Source organism: Caretta caretta, chromosome 2 (assembly GCF_965140235.1).
Source record: "Caretta caretta isolate rCarCar2 chromosome 2, rCarCar1.hap1, whole genome shotgun sequence".
Lineage (NCBI taxonomy): Eukaryota > Metazoa > Chordata > Testudines > Cheloniidae > Caretta > Caretta caretta.
In genome coordinates, this window is record NC_134207.1 from 247,583,101 (window position 1) to 247,595,863 (window position 12,763).

Genomic DNA, 12,763 nt, shown 5'->3' on the forward strand with positions numbered 1-12,763 from the left:
CCGAAGGCCCCCCACGGCGTTCTTGGGCCTCTGGGTGAGGAGGCTATGGAACTTGGGGAGAAGGGTGGTTGGTTACACAGGAGCTGTAGCAGCGGTCTGTGCTCCTGCCTTTCCTGCAGCTCAACCATACGCTGGAGCATATTGGTTTGATCCTCCAGCAGCCTCAGCATTGAATCCTGCCTCCTCTCATCACACTGCCGCCACCTTTCAGCTTCAGCCCTCTCTTCAGCCCGCCACTTACTCTCTTCAGCCCGCCACCTCTCCTCCTGGTCATATTGTGTTTTCCTGCATTCTGACATTGCCTCCACGCATTCATCTGTGCTATGTCAGTGTGGGAGGACAGCATGAGCTCAGAGAACATTTCATCACGAATGCGTTTTTTTCGCCTTCTAATCTTCACTAGCCTCTGGGAAGGAAAAGATCCTGTGATCATTGAAACACATGCAGCTGGTGGAGAAAAAAAAAAAAAAGAGAGGCAGTGGTATTTAAAAAGACACATTTTCTAGAACAATGGCTACACTCTTTCACGGTAAACCTTGCTGTTAACATTACATACACAGCACATGTGCTTTGGTTCCAAGGTCGCATTTTGCCTCCCCCCACCATGTGGCTAGCCCCTCATCCCCGCCCCATGACTAACAGTGGGGAACATTTCTGTTCAGCCATAGGCAAACAGCCCAGCAGGAATGGGCACCTCTGAATGTCCCCTTAAGAAAAGCACCCTATTTCAACCAGGTGACCATAAATGATATCACTCTCCTGAGGATAACACAGAGAGATAAAGAATGGATGTTGTTTGAATGCCAGCAAACATACACTGCAATGCTTTGTTCTACAATGATTCCCAAGTACGTGCTACTGGCCTGGTGTGGTAAAGTGTCCTACCATGGTGGGTGGAATAAGGCTGCCCTCCCCAGAAACCTTTTGCAAAGGCTTTGGGAGTACATTCAAGAGAGCCGCAAATGCCAGGGCAAATTAATCATTTACATGATTTAAAAGCAAGCATGTTTTAGTATTTTAAAAGGTACACTCACCAGAGGTCCCTTCTCTGCCTGGCGGGTCCGGGAGGCAGCCTTGGGTGGGTTTGGGGGGGACTGCCTCCAGGTCCAGGGTGAGAAACAGTTCCTGGCTGTGAGAAAAACTGGTTTCTCCGCTTGCTTGCTGTGAGCTATCTACAACCTCCTCATCATCATCTTCCTCATCCCCAAAACCTGCTTCTGTGTTGCCTCCATCTCCATTGAAGGAGTCAAACAACACGGCGGGGGTAGTGGTGGCTGAACCCCCTAAAATGGCATGCAGCTCATCATAGAAGCGGCATGTTTGGGGCTCTGACCCGGAGCGGCCGTTCGCCTCTCTGGTTTTCTGGTAGGCTTGCCTCAGCTCCTTAAGTTTCACGCGGCATTGCTTCGGGTCCCTGTTATGGCCTCTGTCCTTCATGCCCTGGGAGATTTTGACAAATGTTTTGGCATTTCGAAAACTGGAACATAGTTCTGATAGCACGGATTCCTCTCCCTATACAGCGATCAGATCCCGTACCTCCGTTCGGTCCATGCTGGAGCTCTTTTGCGATTCTGGGACTCCATCATGGTCACCTCTGCTAATGAGCTCTGGCCAGCGTAGCAAGCTGCAGGTGACCATGCAAACAGGAAATTGACATTCAAAAGTTCGTGGGCCTTTTCCTGTCTACCTGGCCAGTGCATCTGAGTTGAGAGTGCTGTCCAGAGTGGTCACAATAGAGCACTCTGGGATACCTCCCGGAGGCCAATACCGTCTAATTGCATCCACAGTACCCCAAATTCGACCCAGCAAGGCCGATTTAAGCGCTAATCCACTTGTCAGAGGTGGATTAAGGAAATCGATTTTAAGAGCCCTTTAAGTCGAAAAAAAGGGCTTCATCGTGTGGACGGGTGCAGGTTTACATCGATTTAACGCTGCTAAATTGGACCTAAACTCCTAGTGTAGACCAGGGCTAAGTCTCTAAGGTGCCACAAGTACGCCTGTTCTTTTTGCGGATACAGACTAACATGGCTGCTGCTCTGAAACAGTAAAGATCACGTGACCAGGAAGCTGACCTCTACAGTGGTCAGGCCCCAGGTAGCCACAGACGCATCGAGAAGACAGGACAGCCCGCTGGCTGATAGGAGCCAGTGGCTCCATCCCAGCTGGGCAACGTGTGCACACGCCAAGCCAGAGGCTAGACGTACAATGGGCACCTCAGAGAGTTGTTATCAATTAATAACTGTTTATCACAGTGTAGCCCCCAACCCAACCCAGGTGATACCAGCAGCCTGGGTAGACCCTGCCTAAACTGAGAGTAGGGATCAGACTAATGCAGTATAGACTTATTGTCATTATCCCCAAACATTAACAACATAGGGCGTTGAGCAGGAAGGGTAGCTTGGAGCAGCTCAGCAAGCTGGGACGTGGTGTGTAGGGGCTGGCAGGATGTGCTGCAGAGTCAAGGCTTTAATCACACACAACCTACATCTGCCCCAGACTGAGGATATTCACTACCTCTACTGCCATGGGTTGCATCAGAAGCCCATTAATAAAGGGCAATGTTAACTATTTAATTGCTGATTAAAGCATCTAAGAAAGGAGGCAGATTATTACGGAGGTGCTACTCATAGCTCGATAGTTAAGGAGTTTGGCATTAAAAGCAGGAATGCCATCTCTTTCAGTTTGTCATCCCCAGACTTACAGGACTCACTCTGAGCACCCAGTGAATTTTCTGAGAATTTACAAATTCATTAGTTAGTTTAATTTTAAAATGTGGCCTTTAAGAAATATAGCACCCTGGATCAGACTTTCCCCCCAAATTATGGTTAATAATGGAATAATAAAAACTCTTCAAGTCTGCCCTATTGTTAAAACTCATTGAAATCTTGTACATAGGCTCTATTTGAATAAATATTTAAGGATTAATGGTCATTATGGTTATTATGTTTTGTAACAAAGTTGATCATTGTAGTTCAGCTTCTGCTGAAGGATCTACTTCAGAGGAGTCCATGAAGAAATACCATCTTTCAAAATGACTATGGTCTCCTATTGATCTCAATGGAACTGTGGACACAGGCAACTGTCCCTTAAGCTGCCTTTTTGAAAACATGCTAAGAAGTAGAAATGCATAGTTAGGACCCCCAGACAACCTTAACTGTGCCTTCTAATGACACATGAAGGGAAATAAGATCTAGTGTGTCTTTAAATATAAATTTAAATTTATGTGGGAATACAGACACTATAATGCCTTAAAATAGTGGATGATGTTATTATGTCATAAAGTTAATTTTGTCGAGGTGCCCTAATTGCACATTTCCATACCTGAATGGATTTTGATTCGTTTTAAATTTAATCTCAACTCTGATTTTCTTGAGTTCATAATATTTAGGAATAATCCTAGTAATATATTTTATCTAAAATACAGATCTATAATTCCAACCCTGTTAACTCCATTTTAATTAAAAAGAAAAGGAGTACTTGTGGCACCTTAGAGACTAACCAATTTATTTGAGCATAAGCTTTTGTGAGCTACAGCTCACTTCATCGGATGCATACTGTGGAAACTGCAGAAGACATTATATACACAGAGACCATGAAACAATACCTCCTCCCACCCCACTCTCCTGCTGGTAATAGCTTATCTAAAGTGACCACTCTCCTTACAATGTGTATGAAAATCAAGGTGGGCCATTTCCAGCACAAATCCAAGTTTAACCAGAACGTCTGGGGGGGGGGGGGTAGGAAAAAACAAGGGGAAATAGGCTACCTTGCATAATGACTTAGCCACTCCCAGTCTCTATTTAAGCCTAAATTAATAGTATCCAATTTGCAAATGAATTCCAATTCAGCAGTTTCTCGCTGGAGTCTGGATTTGAAGTTTTTTTGTTGTAAGATAGCGACCTTCATGTCTGTAATTGCGTGACCAGAGATTGAAGTGTTCTCCGACTGGTTTATGAATGTTATAATTCTTGACATCTGATTTGTGTCCATTTATTCTTTTACGTAGAGACTGTCCAGTTTGACCAATGTACATGGCAGAGGGGCATTGCTGGCACATGATGGCATATATCACATTGGTGCATGTGCAGGTGAACGAGCCTCTGATAGTGTGGCTGATGTTATTAGGCCCTGTGATGGTGTCCCCTGAATAGATATGTGGGCACAGTTGGCAATGGGCTTTGTTGCAAGGATAGGTTCCTGGGTTAGAGGTTCTGTTGTGTGGTTTGTGGTTGTTGGTGAGTATTTGCTTCAGGTTGGGGGCTGTCTGTAGGCAAGGACTGGCCTGTCTCCCAAGATTTGTGAGAGTGTTGGGTCATCCTTCAGGATAGGTTGTAGATCCTTAATAATGCGTTAGAGGGGTTTTAGTTGGGGGCTGAAGGTGACGGCTAGTGGCGTTCTGTTATTTTCTTTGTTAGGCCTGTCCTGTAGTAGGTGACTTCAGGGAACTCTTCTGGCTCTATCAATCTGTTTCTTCACTTCCGCAGGTGGGTATTGTAGTTGTAAGAATGCTTGATAGAGATCTTGTAGGTGTTTGTCTCTGTCTGAGGGGTTGGAACAAGTGCGGTTGTATCGCAGAGCTTGGCTGTAGACGATCGTGTGGTGTGGTCAGGGTGAAAGCTGGAGGCATGTAGGTAGGAATAGCGGTCAGTAAGTTTCCGGTATAGGGTGGTGTTTATGTGACCATTGTTTATTAGCACTGTAGTGTCCAGGAAGTGTATCTCTTGTGTGGACTGGACCAGGCTGAGGTTGATGGTGGGATGGAAATTGTTGAAATCATGGTGGAATTCCTCAAGGGCTTCTTTTCCATGGGTCCAGATGATGAAGATGTCATCAATATAGCGCAAGTAGAGTAGGGGCATTAGGGGACGAGAGCTGAGGAAGCATTGTTCTAAATCAGCCATAAAAATGTTGGCATACTGTGGGGCCATGCGGGTACCCATAGCAGTGCCGCTGATCTGAAGGTATACATTGTCCCCAAATGTAAAATAGTTATGGGTAAGGACAAAGTCACAAAGTTCAACCACCAGGTTAGCCGTCACATTATCGGGGATAGTGTTCTTGACGGCTTGTAGTCCATCTTTGTGTGGAATGTTGGTGTAGAGGGCTTCTACATCCATAGTGGCCAGGATTGTGTTATCAGGAAGATCACCGATGGATTGTAGTTTCCTCAGGAAGTCAGTGGTGTCTCGAAGGTAGCTGGGAGCGCTGGTAGCGTAGGGCCTGAGGAGAGAGTCTACATAGCCAGACAATCCTGCTTTACCCACCTGCGGAAGTGAAGAAACAGAATTGCCCAGCTCTCCTACCTCCTCTTCTGAATGCATAGCACAAAATATGTATTACAGTAAGGAAGTAATAACTCTCTTGACCATAACTACAGTGCAGCTTGAATTATCCCAACTGTGATTTTCCCAATTTTCTGTTATTCAAGCACCAGCTATCCCATCTTCAATTATATCTCAATTATCCTAATGCCCCTGCTGTTTGAACCACAAGTTACCCCTACTCCAATTACCCCAGGCACTACCGTACTATAATTACCCCTGTGACGCTGGCAGATTAGTTGCCAGCTCAGGCCAAAGCCCCAGGTTAATTCACTTGTGCATTAGTATAGATCAAAGTAATTGTTAAATGCATAAGAGTGTATTTGTGTTGAAACTTCATGAAAACTAATGCGAAGTTGCTAGCATTGTTTTCACTTATCTGTATGCTGTTATAATGTAGTAACATTTACATTGTGAATACCCCTTTAACTAAATAACCCATCAACTGAGAAAGAAGCCTTGTGAAATGCAGCTGAAGAACTGTAACAGAAAAGTGCTAATTTCAACACAAGTGGTCATCGTGTGTGATGAACAGAGGCCAAAGACTCAAAATGCATTCCTCACAGTCCATCATCAAAGGAAAAGCCCACGGCGGTAGTGAAACAGCTGGTTTCTGTGAGAAGAAGCTATAAGTATGGATTCAAGGAAAGATCCTGCATCTCTGGACTGTTTGGATTCTAACAAGGCAGAACAACTGAACGAGAAAACTGAGATCTCTGGAGTTATTCTGGGTGGCCCTGAGATACTTTTGGAAAACTGGCAGATTACTACATCTCTGCAACCATTGGAAATTATAGATTGTGAGTCACCTGTGCATATATTTTACCTGCTTTAACCTCAGTAACTTTTACTTTATTTTCTTAGCTAATAAACGTTCAGTTAGTTCACTATAGAATTAGCTATCAGCATTGTCTTTGTTGTAAGATCCAGAGTACCAATTGATTTGAGGTAAATGACTGACCTCCTGGAACTGGGAGCAACCTGATGGGATATGATTTTTGGTATAAGTGACCTTTTATCACAAAGGCCAGTTTGTCTGGGTGGTGTCTAAGAGGACCATCTGTGACTCAGTGGTAAGACTGGTATAGTGATCCAAGAGTTCACATTTGTTAGTGGCTTGGGAAATCTAATTATACAACACACCACCAGTTTAGGGTGTCTGCCTAGTTTTCTGACAGTCTGCCCTGAGGTAGGCACTCTCAGTTGTGAGCCACACCATACACTGTGATAACCCCTTCACTCCAAGTATTTCCACCTGCATATGGATTCATCCAGAAATTAAAAAGCAGACCACAAGATTCCATATTTGGTGAAGGCTTTAGAGACATGTGGTGCATCCCTCTCCCCTTGAGCCCATACTCTCAGTCCTGGGGCAGGTATCCTTGAGAGTGTTCATTCTCTCTCTCTCTACCCCCTCGCCCCCATGGAACAACGGCAACAGGATGATGCAGGATTTGTAAATGGAAGCAGAATCAGGCCCTATAGCAATAAGGGGAGGATAAGGAATGTAACAACCATCCCTGTGGTACTTAGGGACCTGGGAACCAGAGAGAGGACATCCTGCAGAAACTACTAGGGAGCAGAACTGCAGCTAATACTGCTTCTCAGCCTTAACCACCATCTGGCAAAAGAGACACTCCCTCCTTTCCTTTTTCCTGAATGGCCACATCTAACACTGCAGAGTAGCTTGGCTTTGGACTTAGGAAGCTAAGAAGAGGATCTGGAGGGAGAGCTGCATTTCCTGGGCTCAAGTTCTTCAAACTTGCTAAAGGAAGAAGGCAAAGCCCCCTCTGTTCAGTGTTCAAGCATTAGAAGAGAGAGAGCCAAGACAATGCAACTTTCAGGCTTTATTCCTTCCTCCACATCAACAGTCCTTTCTCGTCAAGCACTTCTTCAAAGTAGTGTTCTCTAGGTTCCTACACGTAAGCATACTAGAGCCTACAGCTTCTCAATAAGGGGTACTATCTATTGTAACATCCCCTTTACCATATCTAAGATAGCAAAATTAAACAAATACCATAATCTGCTTAAATAGTTAGATTTTAAGGGAAAGCAACAAACTATCTCATCATACAATTTAACATTAGTGGGGGGGTGGTGGTTTCTTTTGATTAACTCTTAACTTGCTTGGCAACTAAGATTTTCCACAATTTAACATTAGTGGAGGGTTTGGGAGGTTTGTTCTTTCACACCTTAGAATTGTACAAGGTCTTGTCTACATCTTACAGGTGGTTGAATATTAGAAACAGTGCGAGTCTTTCTTGTGATGACAAGAGATTGCCTTGCAGTTGGTTCTTTGGGTGGTGTGGTGTTTTGAGAGTCTGTCAGTCTCTTGTTAGCCTGTATTCCTTCCGTGTCCTGCTGATCAAGCGTCAGTCGAGTGCATATTTCACCATCCTCCAAGGACATGTTTTTGTCTTGTGTTTATAGTGGGTAAACGTATTAGTTTGTGACTTCGGTGCAATACATGCCAATGCATAGCTACGTTATATGAATGGGATTTATCTGTTCAACAAGCATAGCTTGCTTCCAAAGGGCATGATTTGTTCTGAGGCAATAACATGATCCTAAGAAGGTCTCCCAGCTGTAATTCTGGGAGGTCTTGTCTTAGCTTTGTAGGCTTTGGCCTTTTCATGTCTCTCTTCCTTTTTGTCTGTTGCTCCTTCCACCACTACCGGTTGTAGTAATGGAAAGATCATAGGAACCAGGATACACATGCGGCTTGAAATCAAGCTGTGTACCAGATTGTCATTAAATCCTTCTGTGAGCATGTTACTGCATTCAAGAATGGGCTGCCATAACATTTCTTTGCTTTTTTCAGCTTTCTTTAGTAGAGTCTTAGTAATTTTAACTGCCAATTCAGCTTTGCCACTTTACAGGCTGTATTATGGTGATGGTGTGATATGAACAAATTTCCATTCCTGGGTAAACTGCACAAACATAGTTTAGGATGCCAAGTGTTATAGTTCAAGCAAGGGGAAGCTAAAAACAAATGTGTTTCCTTTAAGAAGATCTCAGGGAAGGAACAGTCTTAAAGTTCATAAGGTCCTTCCCTCAAGACTCTGGTTCACAGCTTCCAACTTTAGAGTCATCAAACAAAGCCCCCAGGGCCCAGTCAGATGAGTCCCCTGGAACTTAAGACCATGACCTGCAAAGCTTCTAGTCACCTCTCTCTTGCCCAGATTCCCTTTCTTGTTTAAATAACTGTGATGCTTCAAAAGGGAACTCAGAGTTATGAAGTACCTGACCATTACCTGTCTTTAGTGTGAAACAATATTGTCTGTGCCTACTGTGGTTTAGCTCCCTGAAACTAACAATCTTTGGTGCCACAACTACTCACTTCCTCACCCTCTCTGTAAGTACACATGAGCACCAGAGCACTCCCTGCAGTATCCAGCCCCTGTCACTGGACACTAACAGTGATTACCAGGTAAGCTGTCCCCAAAGAGACAGTGTATATACAGCTTGATTAGTACAAATCAGGATCAGGTCCTTCACAATAGCACAACTCTGTAAACTAATTACAGTGAAAACAAATGTAAGTTTAACAACAGAGATTAAGATTTAAGAGATCGCGAGCGAGAAGAACAGGTTACATGTAAAACAAAAAGGTGTAACATGCTTCAAGTCTAAACTTAATTTTTAACAGGCTAAAATCCTTGTTGAAAGCAATTTCTCACCTAACACCTCCCAGCGCCCTGGCCAAGATCCGACTTTCATAAATGCCGAAAGCATTTTTTGCCTTTTTGCTTCCTGAGTGAAGGATGATAAAGTGTTTTTCCTTCACCTTATATTTCTTAAAATTCATTGTTTTTCCCCCAAAGACAGGCTGATGCCTTTTGTTTCCTTCTAGGGGTGCTGGCTTCAAGATGTCTTTCCATAGCCCTGTTTTTTCACATCTCCCGGTAGACCTGTTTTTCCTGTTGACTTTCACATGTAAATGGGACTTCCATTATATTGGCTTTACAATGCCAATTTACATCAGAGATAGACATGCTTTGTCTGGCAGAAAAAGCATTTGTCAACTATATATTTGCAGTGTGTCTGCATAACTTTAATATAATCAGTATATACATTTCACAATGATATTAATGACCAGCGTGATCCTAGCTTTCAATTAAGATCACTCTGTAATGATGCTGCCTTTGGTGGGATACTTCTGAGAGTATCAGTTCAGGACAAATTGCTTAGAGGCAGGGCAGTTACAGGCCAAGGCTGGGGTTTCTCCACTTCTAAAGCACACCAAACCAGCCAGCCAGAGAGGACTTTGGTTTTACCCCACTGGCTAACCATAAGTCACACAAGCAATTCCCTTAAACACTCCAGTTTCCTAGTATCACCACCAGTGCCACTCATTATGAGGACGAATGAGTATGAAAACCAATGCCCCAGGAAAAGAAAAAAGGTTCTCCTGATCCCAAAGGGCCAAGCCCCAGACCCAGGTCAATATACAAAGTAGATCTTACCTACAATCACACTGTTGCCAATCCTTTAGAATATATCTTATTCATAAAAGGAAGAAGATATAGATAAGAGTTAGATTTGGTTAAATGGAATCAATTATATTCAGTAATGGCAAAGTTCTTGGTTCAGGCTTGTAGCGATGATGGAATAAACTGCAAGTTCAAATCAAGTCTCTGGAGTACATCCACAGCTGGGATGGGTCATCCAGTCCTTTGTTCAGAGCTTTAGTTTTCAGCAAAAACAACAAGGAGTCTGGTGGCACCTTAAAGGCTAAGATTTATTTGAGCATAAGCTTTTGTGGGTAAAAACCTCACTGCTTCAGATGCAGTGAGGTTTTTACCCACGAAAGCTTATGCTCAAATAAATCTGTTAGTCTTTAAGGTGCCACCAGACTCCTTGTTGTTTGTGGATACAGACTAATATGGCTACCCCCTGATAGTTTTCAGCAAGGTTCCTTCAGAAGTAAGAAGCAGGATTGAAGTGTAACCCTTCTGCCCGTCAGAGTTGGCAGCAACAAGGGCCGGGTTCAATATCTAGGGGATCCATTCCAATAACACAATGCAAACTGGCTTGAGCCCCCACCCAGTGACCTGGGACAAATATATACCACCCCCGCTGGGCGCCTCCAAGAGGCAATACTTCCCCTCTCGCAAGCACATAGTCTGAGTGTAGCAAAAGCCTTTTAATAACAGAGAGAAACAATGTGGCATTATGTTGGGGAAACACCACCAACAGGATTCATAACACAACCCATGAGCAAAAAAAACCCACCCCAAGCAAATTAGGGCATGCCCTTTTCCCTTTGGTTCTTGAGTCCAGCAACCCCAAATCACCCAAAGTCCCAAAAGTCCAATGCCCCAAAAAGTCTCTGTCCCTGGTCAGGGCAGCCCCAGAGTTCGAAAGTTTATCTGCAGAGCTTTACCTCCCAACCTGGGTGGAAATGGGACGGGGGTAAGAGGCACCTTACATGATCTGAAGCTGACCGCCCCATAGCTCCATAGCGGCACTCCGCTCCGCCAGCCGCCCCACGAACTCCTTCGCTCAGCTGCGCTCCGCTCCGCCAGCCGCCCCACGAACTCCTTCGCTCAGCTCCACGGCCCACAAGCAGCTCCTGCCATCCACAAACTGCTCCGCGTCGAACTGCTTCACCAGCCGGTCCGCAAGGCACTCCAGCCGTCCCGCAAACTGCTCCACAATATATCTTCAGGCTCCCCCACTACTTAACACAACACTCAGTGATTTCAGCTCTTACGTAAATTCAGCTTGTAGTAGGGGAGCCCCAGTGCTGGTGCACTGTCAGCCCAAAGTGAGCTCAGCAGCCTATAACTAGACTTCTAATGAAATCAAAATTAGCTCTGATATTCCACAGTGGAGAGAGGAGGAAGTGCAATTAGCATGTAAGGCCCTCACCAAGGGGCCCATGCCACCAAGTATTAATACTTGTCCCCAGCCTCTCTCCCTTCACACAGTTTTGGAACCCATGACCGTTGCCTAGCAAGTGCTACTTAGTTGATGGTGAATCCCTCCATCATAACAAAAGGCCACGTACAGTTCCAAGCACAGTTCCCATAATCAGGGTAATAACAATTTATTCTTCCTGCCCCAATAACAGAGACACTGGGGATCCCACAGCAGCCAAAGTGACCATTTGGGCAGCTATGGTCTCATTCTAGGCGTGGTGGGTGTGCCTATGCAAATGAGATCGGCCCCTGAAGTTCTTTTCCACAACTTGCCACACCTCACCACCAGATGTCAGGGTGGAGCTCATCCTGACACTGCTTACAGAAGATAAGATGGTGGGGTTTTCATGGCCTTTTATACTCTTTGCCCGTGGAAGGACACTCCTTTGTTCTGACTATGGAAAAAAAAAATCACAGCAAGATGGAGTTTGGAGTCACATGGGCAAGTCATATGTCCATGCAGGACTCAGTTCTTTATAGGCCAATGCCCTTGTTTACATGTTAGTTTGAGCATTCCCAGGAAATCTCAGATGTGGATTGGTGTCTCCCAAAGTTCATTGTCAGTTAACTGTTTCTTGATTGGGCACTTACTGAGAATAATCCTCTCTCAAGAAGATGACCAAATGCTTCATTGAGGCTACTTGGAATCAAATACATTTGAGATACAAGTACATAGCCCATATTCATAACTTCAAATACAAAAATGATACACATGTAAAGCCAGCATAATTATAACCAGCAAATCATAACCTTTTCATAGACACGTCACACGACAACCTTTGTACAATATTTGCTGCAAATATATAACAGTGGTTGAAACAATTATCTATACATTTACAGTTCATGTCAATAACTTCACACACACACACGACTTTATAAATAAATACTATTACAGCAAAGTGTTAGATGCAGTGAGTTTGTCAAGCCTGATAGGAGTTGCTGTTACAGAACAGTGAACCCTTTGCCAGTTGGCATCATGGGGTTCTTAGGGTCACAGCAGCCCCAGGGCAGAACAGGGGGCCTCCTTGATTACATCTAAGTTGTTCTGGTTGTAGGCTCCAGCCTGTTCCTTAAAAGGCTGGTACACTCCTTCACACCATGTCTGCTGAAATGTTTCATTGCTTTGTCTATGACAGTTGCTGTGGTAGTGTTTGACAGTTTGTCTACTTTGTCCCAGAAGTCTGAATAGTAATCTACAATAATGAAATAGTTTGTGCGGTGTTGGTGAAAAGGTCCATTCCTACTTTGCTCCAAGTCTGCAGGGGATGCTTCATATTTTTTCCACACACACATTTTTGTTTTGTTTTGCTGCTTGGCCTGCATTTCCCACATGTATCACATCTTCTCATCTTTAGTCATGTTTGCCCAGTATATGGCATCCCTAGCTTTCCAGATACAGGCTGCTATTCCGGAATGGTTCAGATGTATTCTGGAGAGAATTTCTTTTCTCAGTGGTCTGGATATTATGATTTGTCTGCCTTTATATAGGATGCTATACTATATATTCAGCTCATCTTG